The 14,976-nt window shown below is 40.6% G+C and overlaps 1 protein-coding gene across 5 annotated transcripts in view; it reads right to left on the reverse strand.

Annotated features, from left to right (window-relative positions):
• LOC126188873 (gamma-aminobutyric acid receptor subunit beta) overlaps positions 1–14,976 on the reverse strand; it is a 621,229-nt gene that overhangs the window by 104,641 nt on the left and 501,612 nt on the right. The window lies entirely within an intron of this gene.

The raw sequence follows: 14,976 nt of genomic DNA on the forward strand, positions 1-14,976 counted from the left end.
TATTTGTATAATTTTCATTTATCTATCCGTGTCCATAGAAGCTTCCTACAAGGACATTTCTTGTCAAATTAAGGAGTACGAGGGCGTTATATTAATTACAAAATTACAGCTGGATTTCACAGTGTCATACATTTATTTTTAATATATGTGAGTGTGGTATGTGGAGGGGTTACGATCGTTAAATTTTCATATTCTGTCATATCATTCTTATTTCACTTCATATATTAATTATTATATTTATTCATATGTTCATTCTTAAGGAAGATTTGTGTGCATTCCCTTGGATGATACCGACCGCACAAACATTCGATACATGTATAATGCGAACACCCCACGAGCATCGCGCGAAGGGACATTTGCCACAGTCACGTTTCTCCGTATGAACCTCAATCAGGAAAGAAACTTCGTTAACATTACTGAAGATCCCGCACGGTGGCAATAATTTCGTGGCTAATCATGCATAACGGACTAATTTTCCGAAAACTGACGCTCACAATTGATTTTGAATCAAGACACATTACACGAACTTCACCGAAAACAATTTCAAATAATTTTCTCTCTTTGCTTTTCAATTAATTCATCTGACACACAATAAGTAGAAGAATGACAACGTTATATCAATATACACTGGATAACATTCGTGTAGTAATCTTCTACATATATGAGTATATAAATGAAAAACAAAAGTACTAATCGGGTTTCGAACACGGGGCGCTAAATAAAAAAGGCCTCGACTCTGACCGCTGTAATACGATTTCACTTGAGGCTATCATGCAGCGCAAGATACATAAAGTACCTCAAAAATACTTCGAAAACTTTGACCGTGGTTTTTTCAGAAGCGATCGAGTATCTACGGATAAGACGAGACGTTGTTCGTTTATTTTGACCCTTCTTCCATTGAGCGAAGTTCCTGGGAAATTGGCGCATGGCACTTGCCGTGCTCTCCTCGGGAGATTATTGCAGAAGGAAACCTGCAGAAGCCTGAGATCAAGTGATCTTACAGGACCCGATCGGCTTATCCATTCTGGACCGTATTGGCTCGTTAGGAGTCGTACATTAACAGTAAAAAGTACTGGGACTCCATCAGGCGAAGATCCTGCTGCAGAAACCGAAGGTACCTTCGTCCATTAAGTATTCTTGCATGAATGTGTGGCGCAATGAGATGATCACCTACACACAACTCATTCACTGAAAACGATTGCTGATATAATGACATGAACGGCATGTTGCTTTATCTCAAATTTGAGTGTAATTAGGCATGTACATAACGTAAAAGCTCACTCCTAAAACACATTCTTACTCATTAGGATAGAATTCCATGCTGCAGTCAGTTTCGGCTCATAAACACACATTCGCGGTTATATCGCAAACGGCTCGTCTGGCGTCCATGTTTACTAGAACGTTTTTGCTCCTGTTATCGAATACTTTCACCCGTTCAGATGTCTCTATTAATTATGACACATCCATCATTTCTGAAATGATATGTTTTTATTCTTTTTCCGAGTATAAGCTTCGATGAACGTTTGTCTCACCATAAAACTGTGTGACAATTGGGTGTTTTTATGACATCATGCGAATCAACAATGCGACTCGGTGGTTAAGTGATTGTCAGATTGTGAGTTCAGATCTCTATGAATCAGTTCTACTTCGGTCCTATAATTGTTTCTGTCACTTATCTATTAGTCACCTCTGGGAATAGTTTGGTACTGTAAAATACGCCAAGTCGCAGTCTGGGCATTAAGAACGCCAGGTGTCAAATATTTTATTACTATTATCGCTCTTCTCGGCTGTGTTTATTGTTTTTGTCTGCCATCGATTTCGAGGGTAGATGGCTTCATCTTCGGGCACTTTGCCAAGTAGTCGATGTAATATACTACACCAAGTATATCCGATTAATGTAATGCGGTGTCCTCTGGGAATGGTTAATATGCCACTCTACGACTGGAGCAGCCGTGTCTTAACCATATCAAAGGGACTGCTGAATTACATTAACCGGATATACTTGCGGTGCTATGTGACACCGATTACTTGGCTAAATGCCAGAAGATGAAACCGTAGAATTATACCAGTGGACAAAAAAAAAAAAAAAAAAAAAAAAAAAAAAAAAAAAAAAAAAGGATGAAAACAGTAAGATAAAAAGTTTTTATTCTGCATAACAAATTAGCTAGCATGGCCTTTCAGTCACTCAACAAAATATAGGTACAATGTAAATGGCTGGGTATGTCAGACCGAAAGTCACATGAAGGCAAAGGAATACCCCCTCCGATAAGGCTTCACCTGGTAAAGCACTGCAGTGTTCCAATCAGCTTTCGCGTCAAGAACAGTTTTACAATTTATGTGTGAATAGTAGAAATTCATGCTTGTTCAGTATATCCAGAAGACAAAACTTAATGTTAGAATATTTATAACAACCAAATAGGGGTAAAAAAGAAGCCTGGAGGATGGGACCGTAATTTGAGAACAGGCCTGTCGAAGACCCCAGTTCTTTTCATCCCACGGAACCGGGAATGGGAATAGGCTAGAGGGGTCCCAATTGGGAGAGGGTTAAATACTGTAATTTAAAGTTGTTTATGTGTCTACAGTAGTTTGATGAAAACGTGCGACTACAAAGTTAACAGGCATCAAGGCTAAAAGTTTCTACCTGGGTAGTCATTTTAATATGATATACAACCAATTAAGTTCTGAATTCGGGTTAACTCAGACTCAGTTCTACACCCTGACAGAGCGTTGGAACGATGCGCGACTCTGTCACTACTGCCTAATGGTGCTGGTTTGCCAATTGCTTTCCTCCGACATTTTATGAACTCTCGAGAACGTGTCCTGTCTGTGATGGTGATAAGCGTTCAGATTATTGTACGGTTTGGAATGAAATTAAAAGAGAGACTTTGATCTAGTTACGGCTTGTCGTCTGTTCCGTTCGAATAATACCGAGTAGCTGGCTCAAGGTCTGTCAGTCTGGAACTGGGGGTCTTCACCTTTACTCCTCTTGTCAGATATAAGTTTTTGATCAAAAGTATCCAGACAACAACTAGTGGACATTAATAAAGGGTGTGTTCACCTTTCGTTTTTAGGTCAGCTTGAACTCTGGTCAGAACACTCTCAGTGAGGTGTCTGAATGTCTGTGGAGGAATGGCAGCCCATTCTTGCCCAAGAGCCGGAGCCAGAGAAGGTAGTGACGTCGGGTGCTGGGGTCTGCTCCTCATGTCCCAAAGATCTTCCATTGGGCTCAGGTCGGGACTTCCGGCAGCCAAATCCATTTCAGGAATATTATTCTCCACAAACCGTGGCCTCAGAGATGCTGCTTTATCACATACTGTTGTGTTGATACAAAACGACCACCATCTCCGAAACGTTCCTCTGCTGTAGGCACTACTCAGTGCAATAAAATGTGTTCAGTCCTTTTGCATTTAGCGTATTCTTAAGCGCAATAAGGGGAGAAGATTCTAACCACGAAAAATACCCTCATGTCGTAACACTACCTCCTCTTCATTGACATGATGGCAGTTAACGTCCTGTGCAGGCATTCGCCAAACCCTTAACCCTTCCAACTGCCTGCCGCACGGTATAGCGTGATTCATCACATCAAATCACTCGTTTCCAGTCATCCACTATCCACTCGCGTAGCGTTTTACGCACCTCAAGTGTCGCTTATCATTGACTGCAGAAATGTGTGGCTAATGAGACGTGACTTGACCCCTCCTGCCCACGTTCCCCGTTCTTTTCAACTCACTACGCGTCGTCATTGTGCTGGTTGGACTGTTCCTGGCACTTTGGGAACGCACAGATGTTCCCTTCCGCTGATTTCATGCGATTTTTCACAACCACCCTCCACAATGTTGACGAACCCTGTCCCTCACAATATGAGCTTTTGCTGGTCTTGGTTTAGGTGTGGTTGTTCCTTCGAGTTTCCACTTCAAAATCACATGACCAAGAGCCGACTGGGGCAGCTTTGGGAGGGATGAAATGTCCCTGCTGGATTTGTCACTCATGTGACGTCCACTGACTAGTCCACGTTCTATGTCACAGAGCGCTCCTGACGGACCATTCTGCTATTACTGCTTCTCTGCTGACAGCACTGTACTCTCCGTCTTCTTTTATACTGGCGGGTCCGCCTGTCGTGACATCTAGTGATCAATTTCGCATTATACAGGGGTGTCCGAATACTTTTGATTAGATAATGTGTTCCTTAGCATTTCGAGTATTCCCGTCCGCAGTTTGTCCTTCCATGTCCAAATTACCCTGGAATTCAAGAAAAAATATAAATAACTTTTACAAAAATAATCTTCAATTATGAAGAAGGTAAATAACCTACTGAAATTTTGATACAACACTGAATGCAGTATATCTTCATGTTTTATTTACAAACGTTCAATGTGGCTACCTTTTGCAACGCGACAGAAGTCCCATCCGTAATTAGTTTCCTGGCAAATCATATGATGCAGGTCGTGATATATGGTGGCAACTGCTTGTATTATCTATTGTCACAGCTCCACGACGTTTTCCGGAAGCGGAGAAATAAACGCTCTGTCTTTAATGTAACACCAGACACAGACGTCCATTAGGTTTAAATTAGGTGATGGCCAGGATATTGTTCCACCACGTTTAATCCAAGCTCACTCCTACAGAGATACACGACAATCTCACGGTGATGACGTGGTGGCGCGACATGTTGCTGAAAAATAATATTTTTGAGGCCTTATATAACATTCAGGCACGTCCAGGAACGATAAGGCAGTTACTGTTGACAGCTGCCGAGAATTCCTCCGGGTTGTATGGCCGTGGTCCATGGAACTATTCTATCCCTGACGTTTCGTCCAAAGCTACGTTGGACATCTTCGGAGGTGCTCCTGGCTGTGCTGAGTCTAGCTGACTGACGAGTCGAACGTCGAAGAAACGGCCTAAATACCGTAGAAAGTGGGCGTGGTCTGGATTTCACGTGATAGCAGAGATAAACCTTCTCAAGGATAAAATGTAACTATCGATCATAGTAAGTCAAAGATAAAAATTTCTCATCGATTCTCTAGTGCCACTGTCCATATACAACCAGGAGCACCTCCGTAGATGTCCAACGTAGCTTTGGACGAAACGTCAGTGATAGAAGAGTTCTATGGACCAAGGCCTTACAACCCGGAAGAATTCTCGGCAGCTGAAACAGCCGATCGTGAAAGCCTTCATGGTATGAGTTACAGTTCACTCGGCATAAAAGAAGGGACCTTAAAGCTTGTAACAGTTGACCTGGCGTCCTTTGTGATACGCACCCAATTTCGTTGAGACGATGGTATCAATCGACATGGTGGCTTGCGATATTTGGTCCTGAATTGTTTCTGAACTGTAGAAGCGGATTTAGACTCATGAAACCATAAACGACACTTACGCACACTCAGCTCCATCATACAACTCAGTGATAACTGTTGAAATAACGCATTCGCGCGTGCCACCTAGCGGGAAAGTCAGCAACTAACCGTGTTAGGCGGGAATAAAACTTGAAGACATACTGAATTCAATGCTGTATCAAACCTTTCTGTAAGTTATTTACCCTTTCCACAGTTAAAGGTTAGTTTTGAATAACTAATTCTTAAACATCCTTTGTATGGCACAATTTATTGGAGTCTACTGTATTACGTACGCAGACATTAAAAGGAATTATTTATTTTAGAAAATGATTAGTTTATCTGCACAAGTTTCTTACATTTCATTATTTATAACTGAGGACACCATCTTCCTAATCTAGGTAAGCCACGGAAAAGTCACTTTTTATTTATCACAAGGCTTGACTTTTGTTGCAACCCTTAAATAAGGCAGGATGTGTAAGAAACGACTTACCATTGTTTCTAGGGTTCTACGACAACAAATACAGGAGTTAAAACTTCGAAGACAATTTCGTATAAAAGTTCATTATCCTCACATATTACACGGGTTAATTGTCTTTGTGTCATCAGAGCCGCGGCAGTCCCATCATCCAGTAATATCACATAGTCGTTAGGACCACGAATCAAGGACGCTATTAATACTGGTTTAATACAGAACGAGATATTTCGCAAACGTATAGGCTCGTTACTAGGCTGACTTATGTGTAATAGCTCCTGTAATCGAATGACACCTTTTAAAAATGTTTCTACATTAACAACTTCCACTTTGATACAAAGCACAAAAGTCATGAAAGGGAGAACAAGTGGGGGTAGACCGGATTCTTCGAGTGACCATCACACAAGGGGTAAACCAGCTACTCCGCCACTGATCTTGAACATTGCATGTTAGATGTACTAGGCTTGCTTTCTGAAGTTCATCTAGATCATGAACAAGATAGTACATATAAGCAGTGGGGACAAACATGTGGAACATGACACGGACCTGTGCAGCCTGACGCTGCATAGAGGCGCTAATGCTCATCTGAATACCTCTAGGCCAGTCGTAAAGTAGAGACTCTGCGTTTAGGGGCTCTGTGCTCCCTGAGATTGAGTGATGAAGGTGAATTCCGTAACAAAATTTCTCTAACAAAGTTATTGTTTAGCTATCGTCTCGCAGTCACAGGATCAGCACGAACTCCACTGACATTTTTCAGGATTTTGGTAGAAGGCACCCATGGTCTCCGGTAGCTAGTTACAGTCATCGGATTTCTTTCATTTTCTTACCCACTATTTATCTTTGTACCTGTATTATCCTGTAAATATCTGCAAATATCGACGATATGTACTATGTGTCTGGCTTGTAAACAAGCTTATTTCAGCCACTCACGGTACTTAATGTTGCATTCTGTACTGCTCCGTTCTGCCTCCTTCTTTTTTCCAACAGTATTAATTGTGTGGCAGCAGTGATACACTGCAGTATGGACAGGATTACTGATAAAGAGTTGACCGAAATTCTCCTCATGTGTGGATTTACTGAGTGCCAGGGAAGAGCAACGCTCTTCTGAGCTATTTCCGTAGCGACAGAAACCGCCTTGCAGTACTTTTGCGTGTCTCTGTTTTGTGTTCTACGTTTTGGTGATGGACATGTTACTGACTTTTTCACTGTAATGAAAGTATTTTTACAGGAACTAAGGTAACTGGATAACAAACAGAATAATTATATTATTACTCTGTACCAGACTACAAGAGGCTAGATTATTTATATCAAAATACTCGGAAAATATCTCTGAACACCCACCGAAACTTCCGATTATTCACTAGGAGTCACAGACATGTGGATTTGTCAAAAACACAATACTTGCGCTATCTCACTGTTATTTTATCTGCTTTGGGGAATCATTTGGACTACCGTGTAGCATGTATACTAAGTTTGTGTGAGAAGTAAAATAACAAAGAAATACACTACTATGCCGTAAAGGCTCTTTCCTCTTTTAAATACGAAGATTAAAGTACTCTTGATAAAGAACGATGCGTGTTGCAGCGATTTTTCTGTTTTCGTCGACTCCCTCGAGGTTTCCAACGTTCTGGCAGCGCAGCACCCATTGTTCTTCACAAATTGCTCTTCTTAAAAAAGAAATATGAAGCCGGATGAATTAGCATATTCTCAAGGCTATGGCACTTGTCAGGAGACCTCTACATATGAGTTGTAGCTCACTGCAGAGGGAAGTGGCAGGTACCAACAAGCGATAAATTTCAGTTATCAGTAAGACTACATACACATTTAAATGAGCAAACTGCGTTTTGAATAGACATATTTCATGTTAATTATGTTTAAAAGTATTTTCCAGCAAGTGTGTTCGAATTTCTTCGTGCGCCTACTATATCTTAGCATCCTAGGACTTTCGACCTATTATCAAGATTAAAATGCTCCATTTTTCTCCAGCGCCTAACAATCCGTATAAAATATTGTTTCTGGTGATGGTAAGAGTAATATGGGTAAAAATCACATTAAAAGAATGAACTTCGTTACTCTTTCATTGCGGAAGTGTTTTTATGTTGCAACACGTATCCAGTATGAAAAAAATTCTGATGATTATTGCAGCACATTTCCCAGTTATCTGAAAATTGACTCCAATACAAAGTGAGAGCGTATGAAGTTTATTTCCTTTGTAACTATGTGTACTTGTGTTTTCCCACTTAGTGCACGTGAATATACAAAGACTTGCATGTATTCCACCGTATTTAGCTATTATATAATTGAAGCATCTGATGTAATAGTCGTGTTAGTGAACACAAAAGAATAGTATCGTTAACTCACCTCCAGTAGAGGTGGAATATTTTTACAAGAACAAAGCATTCTTCAGATGAAGAATGAATTTACTTACAGGATGAATCTTTCACGCTGATGTCGAGTGTACTCTATACTGTGATTTAACTACATTTTAAAGCTGATTTTCTGCACACAGTTATAATCTGCCTGAAAGTTTCTCGGAACATGGTGCCTGCGCGTGATAAAATGTAGTTCCAGTTCTTTGTTCAACTACTATTCAAAACGAGTTTGCAGCGCCGCCAAAACATTAATAACTATACTACATCTAACAAACTACACGCTTAGCTCTTGTGAACTTCTAGGCGGAATCAGTACAAAAAGACGTGGCGTGCATACACGAAGACTGGGAAGAGGGGACATAGCATGCAGGCTAGACGCAAAGAATTACTTACGGTGTCACGTGCACATTGTTCCAAGGACATTCGTAGCAAATATGTTTCGATGTCTCGAAAATGAGATAATGAGGGGCGGGTAACGTCTTGCATCTAGTGTCGATGATTCTTGCTCGAGCCATTTGAGCTGTGTTCTAACAGTGCAGCGGGCCCAAGGAATCGCAGTATGGCATGGTGTCAACTTCCTCTACAACATGATGTGCCTGTTGGCTTGTTGGACGTCTTTCCAGTATGACGCCACCCATGTGACTTTCGTCCCTTCTTCTCTGGTGAAGCAATGACTTTCGTGGTCCCAACACACTGAGGTGGATCGAATATACTGCAGACAAATGAGGCTGGAGATCGTGTCACTCTACATCAAGACCTAAGGGAGATCTATAAGTTCAGAGAAAAATTAGAAAAACGTAGAATGCGCTAGTTAGTAGAAAGAATAGATACAAGCTCTTGCTACTGGATCGTAGCGACACCAAGACGTGGACTCAAAATTGTAGTCTCCCGTGGACAGTTCATTAATGGAGAGCCACCAGCCAGCAATCACGAATTTCAGTCTTGTTCTTAGGTCGTCGATCACATTGTAAGTGGGCTGTTCAGGTTTTTATGTTGGTAACGCCACGTAGCGCTCTGTATGAAATTCACTGACTGTGCTGTGTGCAGTCTGTGGCTGGTTGGACTCATTGTTGGAATATTCGCTTGTGTAGTGTTGGGCAGTTGGATGTGAACAGCACGTAGCGTTGGGCAGTTGGAGGTGAGCCGCCAGCAGTGGTCGATGTGGAGAGAGAGATGCCAGAGTTTTGAGAGGTTACTATAAGCGGACGATCTGGACGTATGTCTGCCAGAAAAAGGAAATTTGTAAAGATGGATGTCATGAATTGATATATATGATGACTTTTGAACATTATTAAGGTAAATACATTGTTTGTTCTGTATCAAAATTTTTCATTTGCTAACTATGCCTATCAGTAGTTAATGCCTTCATTTAGCTGGCAGTATTAGCGCTCGCTGTATTGCAGTAGTTCGAGTAACGAAGATTTTTGTGAGGTAAGTGATTCATGAAAGGTATAGGTTATTGTTAGTCAGGGCTATTCTTTTGTGGAGATTATTAAAAGTCAGATTGCGTTGCGCTAAAATATTGTATGTCAGTTTAGTAATGACCAGAATAAGTAAAGAGGGCAATGCAGTACATTAACAAAAGAAGTGAATGTGTGTGTGCAGATCCTCACGCCGGAAGTGAGAAACCACCCACTGTACCGAGTACGTTCAGTTTTACTCAGCTGTTTCGTAATAAAATAACGTAGAAGTATACCAGCACAGTAATTCATAATTTTCCAAAGGGCACGTTTCAACATCTGTCTAGTGAAACATCTATTACTGCCTAATTTTCATTTACTGGAAATAGAAGTAAATTTCAGATGGCAAAATGCAATGAATAAAGTGAGAGGAAAAGCCATTGTCGTTATTTCAGCCAAAAACTGATTTCTCCGGTGTAGGACAGTAATGGAGATCGTTCCATCTTATCAAAGGCAGCCGTTTTGGTTCGTCAAAGTAGACTAAAAGTCCGCAGACACCTCCTGACGTTGGTTCCCGAGGCATCAGACCTGTTACAAATATCGCGTCGTACTTCCATTTTCAGCTGAACAGTCTTCAGTTCTTTGGGAAATTGTGATGAATTCTGAGATGGGAATCATTTTTGGTCTTACAGAAGTGTGGTGATCATGCGTTACGGGGTTTTGAGGGATTTAATTGACGACGCGATTCAGGCTCCAGTTGACCGTGGACAAGTTTGATGAATTTGAGGGCTGGACATACGTAAATCAGTCAAGCACGTCTGATGCAAAGATCTCACTTCAGTGGTGGAGGTGTTTCCGTGAACTATTAAATTCATTTTACTGTCAAACAAGGTGTCTGGCCAATTTGGCGGACACAGCCTCCTCCAGCACTTCGCGCGTAGACACCGTCTGACAGGAGTCCGCCACACCCATCTGGGGCCAATTTATAAACAGGGAACTGTCACTTCACGATACCACTGACCTTGTGGTTCCTGCTCGCTTTGCTTAAGCTGGTTATACATTGTCTGTTTCTAGCTTTCTGTTTTATTCTGAGACTTGACTTGACATGATTGATCTTGGCAACAGTTCCAGTATTTTTTAAATAGTGTTGTCCTTGTCGCTTTGAGCAGGTTGTAGCTCCCATTAGACTCCAGGGCAACGCAGTACATTAACAAAAGCAGTGAATGCGAGTGTGCAGAACCTCACACCGGAAGTGAGAAACCATCCACTGTACAGAGCGAGCACGAGTAAAAGAAGAAGAATCTAGGGCCGGAGCCAGTGCCCGCCGGAGTAAGCTGAATCTACATTTTTACTATTTAGGTTTTTCTGGTCTGCCTGCCAGAAAACTTCTTGTTTCTATGTAAAGTGTACCTGTTAAGTGTTTTCGAATTATGTACGGTGTTCTAGAACTATGGCGTGGCCAGTTATTACTACACTTTTGGCTTTTCCGATGCTTTTCCTTGTATATTTTCAGGTGTAATTTCTGAAGGAACACGTTTTTTAGTAAGGTAAGAAGAGAATATTCTATTGTTAAAAAGTATGTGAATCAATTATGCATATTTTATCACGTTTCACTTTGATGGAGCTGCACGACCGTTTCATGTGAACTGTTACCATCACTGCATATACCACCAAGTGTTTGTATTTCTGTGCTTGTACTCGTAAGCTTTTAAAACCGCTGTAATTAAGTGAAAAGTAAATATTAAGAGAAGACACAATACGTTGTGCAAACAAGACAGACTAACCTACAAAAACTACAACGCTTGATGCTCATATGCCTACGCAGAAGAGTTAGCATTAATACTTGCTCCGGTAATATACAACTGATTATGATTTTATTTATGTTATTCTAAATGATCCAAAATACAATCCAGGTGAATATATGGATGATACTAAGTTTACATCTGCAAGTTACTGTGAAGTGTGAAGCAAGAAATGTTTGTTAATGGTGCATACCATAAATAAAGAGCTGGTTCGTGTAATTTGACAAAAATGAGGTACGACGTGAGACATACGAAGTAAAATCCCCTTAAATTAAAGATTGGAGTTAAATTTTGGGGGGTTCGTGCAATTCCTTTATTTCTGATCATGAACGTTAAATGTTGTGTTTTCTACTGAACCACGCCGACAGAATATCATATGCTTTCATTTTTTAGTGCTCGGAATGAAATACGGGAGAGCTGGGGCCAGATGAGATAGATCAGTGTGTTAGCTAAGAAAATATACCGTCACATTAGTTCCTTGTACAGTTTGTTCTTTCATGCTGTCTACATTACCTTGATCAGCTGTGCTGTCTATAGAATGATGTATATTCATTTACTACGGAGCTAATGAGCATGCTGCATATGCTTTGCAATGTTAAGGGCAAGGTTGAGTAGTGGAGGCAGAATAAAATATATGTCTCCATAAATAACATAGTGTAGTTCACTGCTTCTTAATATTAATTAACGATCGACAGATTGAAAGTTTGAACTGCATAATACTACAGATGAAGTAGTAAAATGGTATGCATGACTCACGCCTACTCATGCAATTAAACGTGGTAAAGGACAAGGAAACCAATGACTATCATGACATTCCGTTAATTGAGATCTAAGGCATGCGATTACCAGAAAGCTTAGCGAAAACTGAGCTACATCAGCAGCAATGGGCATTTGCATTTTAATCGTTGAATGCGAAGCTATTTCGAGAACAGCGGAATCAATTCAGAACCAGCAGACTTGACTGTTTCATAAGTTTGGGGCTTTGTCTGAAATGGAGCGAGTAATCAACGGGGGCTTTTAACAGCCCATAAGCCCGTCCCCGGCCGAGCGATTATTGCTTCCCAGACAGCGGGCAGCTTCTGGCCGGGACCGCCTCCTTCCGTCCGCGAGTAAGTCTGTTCTCGCCACCGGAACACTTCTTCCTTATTCGTGCTGTTAATGTATTTACCTTGACTGAGATGAACGGGGCTTTAAAGTGGCGCGAATACGTTGACAAAGAGAAGAAGAGAGAGAAAGCTTACCGCAGACGAAAACACGTGTGTAACTTGCAAGAAAACGTACCCAAGGGATAAATTTCGATTTTGATCGGCTTTGAATATATTGCAGTATAAAGCAAAATAAGAGACCATATTTTTTTATACGGGCCCCTACACCCGTTAGAGGGCTAGAACAACCATCCCCTCCCCCTTGAAAGAAACTGAGTTTAATATTTCTGAATGAATACCTTTGAAACGATTGTTGTTGTTGTTGTTGTTGTTGCGGTCTTCAGTCCAGAGACTGGTTTGATGCACCTCTCCATGCTACTCTATCCTGTGCAACCTTCTTCATTTCCCAGTACCTACTGCAACCTACATCGTTCTGAATCCGTTTAGTGTATTCATCTCTTGGTCTCCCTCTACCATTTTTACCCTCTACGCTGCCCTCCAATGCTAAAGTGGTGATCCCTTGATGCCTCAGAATATGTCCTACCAAGCAATCCCTTCTTCTAGTCAAGTTGTGCCACAAATTTCTCTTCTCCCCAATTCTATTCAATACCTCCTCATTAGTTATGTGATCTACCCATCTAATCCTCAGCGTTCTTCTGTAGCGCCACATTTCGAAAGCTTCTATTCTCTTCTTGTCCAAACTGTTTATCGTCCACGTTTCAGTTCCATACGTGACTACACTCCATACAAATACTTTCAGAAACGACTTCCTGACACGTAAATCTATACTCGATGTTAACAAATTTCTCTTCTTCAGAAACGCTTTCCTTGCCATTGCCAGTCTACATTTTATATCCTCTCTACTTCGACCATCATCAGTTTTTCGCTTCCCAAATAGCAAAACTCATCTACTACTTTAATTGTCTCAGTCCCTCAGCATCACTCGTCTTAATTCGACTACATTCCATTAACCTCGTTTTGCTTTTGTTGACGTCCATCTTATATCCGCCTTTCAAGACACTGTCCATTCCATTCAGCTCCTCTTCAAGGTCCTTTGCTGTCTCTGACAGAATTAAAATGTCATCGGCGAACCTCAAAGTTTTTATTTCTTCTCCATGGATTTAAATACATACTCCGAATTTTTTCGTTCGTTTCCTTTACTGCTTGTTCAATATACTGATTGAATAAGATCGGGGATAGGCTACAACCCTGTCTCACTCCATTCCCAACCACTGCTTCCCTTTCATGCCCCTCGACTCTTGTAACTGCCATCTGGTTTCTGTACAAATTGTAAAAAGCCTTTTGCTCCCTGTATTTTAGCCCTGTCACCTTCAGAATTTGAAAGAGAGTGTTCCAGTCAACATTGTCAAAAGCTTTCTCTAAATCTACAAATGCTAGAAATGTAGGTGCGCCTTACCTTAATATATTTTCTAAGATAAGTCGTAGGGTCAGTATTGCCTCACGTGTTCCAACATTTCTACGGAATCCAAACTGATCTTCCAAGAGGTCGACTTCTACCAGTTTTTACATTCGTCTGTAAAGAGTTTGTGTTAGTATTTTGCAGCCGTGGCTTATTAAACTGATAGTTCGGTAATTTTCACATCTGTCAACACCTGCTTTCTTTGGGATTGGAATTATTATATTCTTCTCGAAGTCTGAACATATTTCGCCTGTCTCATACATTTTGTTCACGGTAACGGTAACAGATATAAAAAATTTCAAATAAAAGTTCTATGGTTTTTAATGTACGTTACAACGATACACCCAGATCTACCGAAAAAGTAATGTTCAGAAATCCTCTTTCCCCACTATTAGTTTTTTCTTTTCGACTTTTGAGTAAGAGCAAAAGCACAGCTTGGTTAATACCAAATTCTATCATATATGAAGAAGTGGTATTCCAATGCCGCATTTGTCAGAAATAAGCTAGAAATATCTGTTTCACTCTACACGCGCCCGATGTGTGTCAAGTTCAATGCCAGTTGTCATGTTGGAATTTTTAAGTCCTTCCCAGATAAATATATTCCAAGTGTATACTCTTCGTCATTGTTCTATATACACTTTCTTTTAATTTTATGAAACACTTTATATCTTGTACTGTATTTGTGTTTTCTTTTTACATTTGATGCAATTTTTTTCCAGTTGTAATCTTTTCAGATTTAACTATGATATACCTGAAATGGTTTCTACGTTATTGCTGTAACATTGTTGTAGACCTGTACAATAATGAGGCAGCACGCAATTGCTCTGGTCAAAAAATGCAGAATGCTCATTGATATTTCAAGGGGGTGTTTCTTATTTCGCTCTAGACTGCAACATATTGTAAGCTGATCAAAATCGAAAGTATCTCTTGGGTAGGATTACTTGTTAAATTTACTGATAAGACTATATTAACTAGCACCATCATCATAAAACATCCATCACAGCGTTTTAAATACACCAGTTTCCTTGTTGC

Source organism: Schistocerca cancellata, chromosome 5, assembly GCF_023864275.1.
Source record: "Schistocerca cancellata isolate TAMUIC-IGC-003103 chromosome 5, iqSchCanc2.1, whole genome shotgun sequence".
Classification (NCBI taxonomy): domain Eukaryota; kingdom Metazoa; phylum Arthropoda; class Insecta; order Orthoptera; family Acrididae; genus Schistocerca; species Schistocerca cancellata.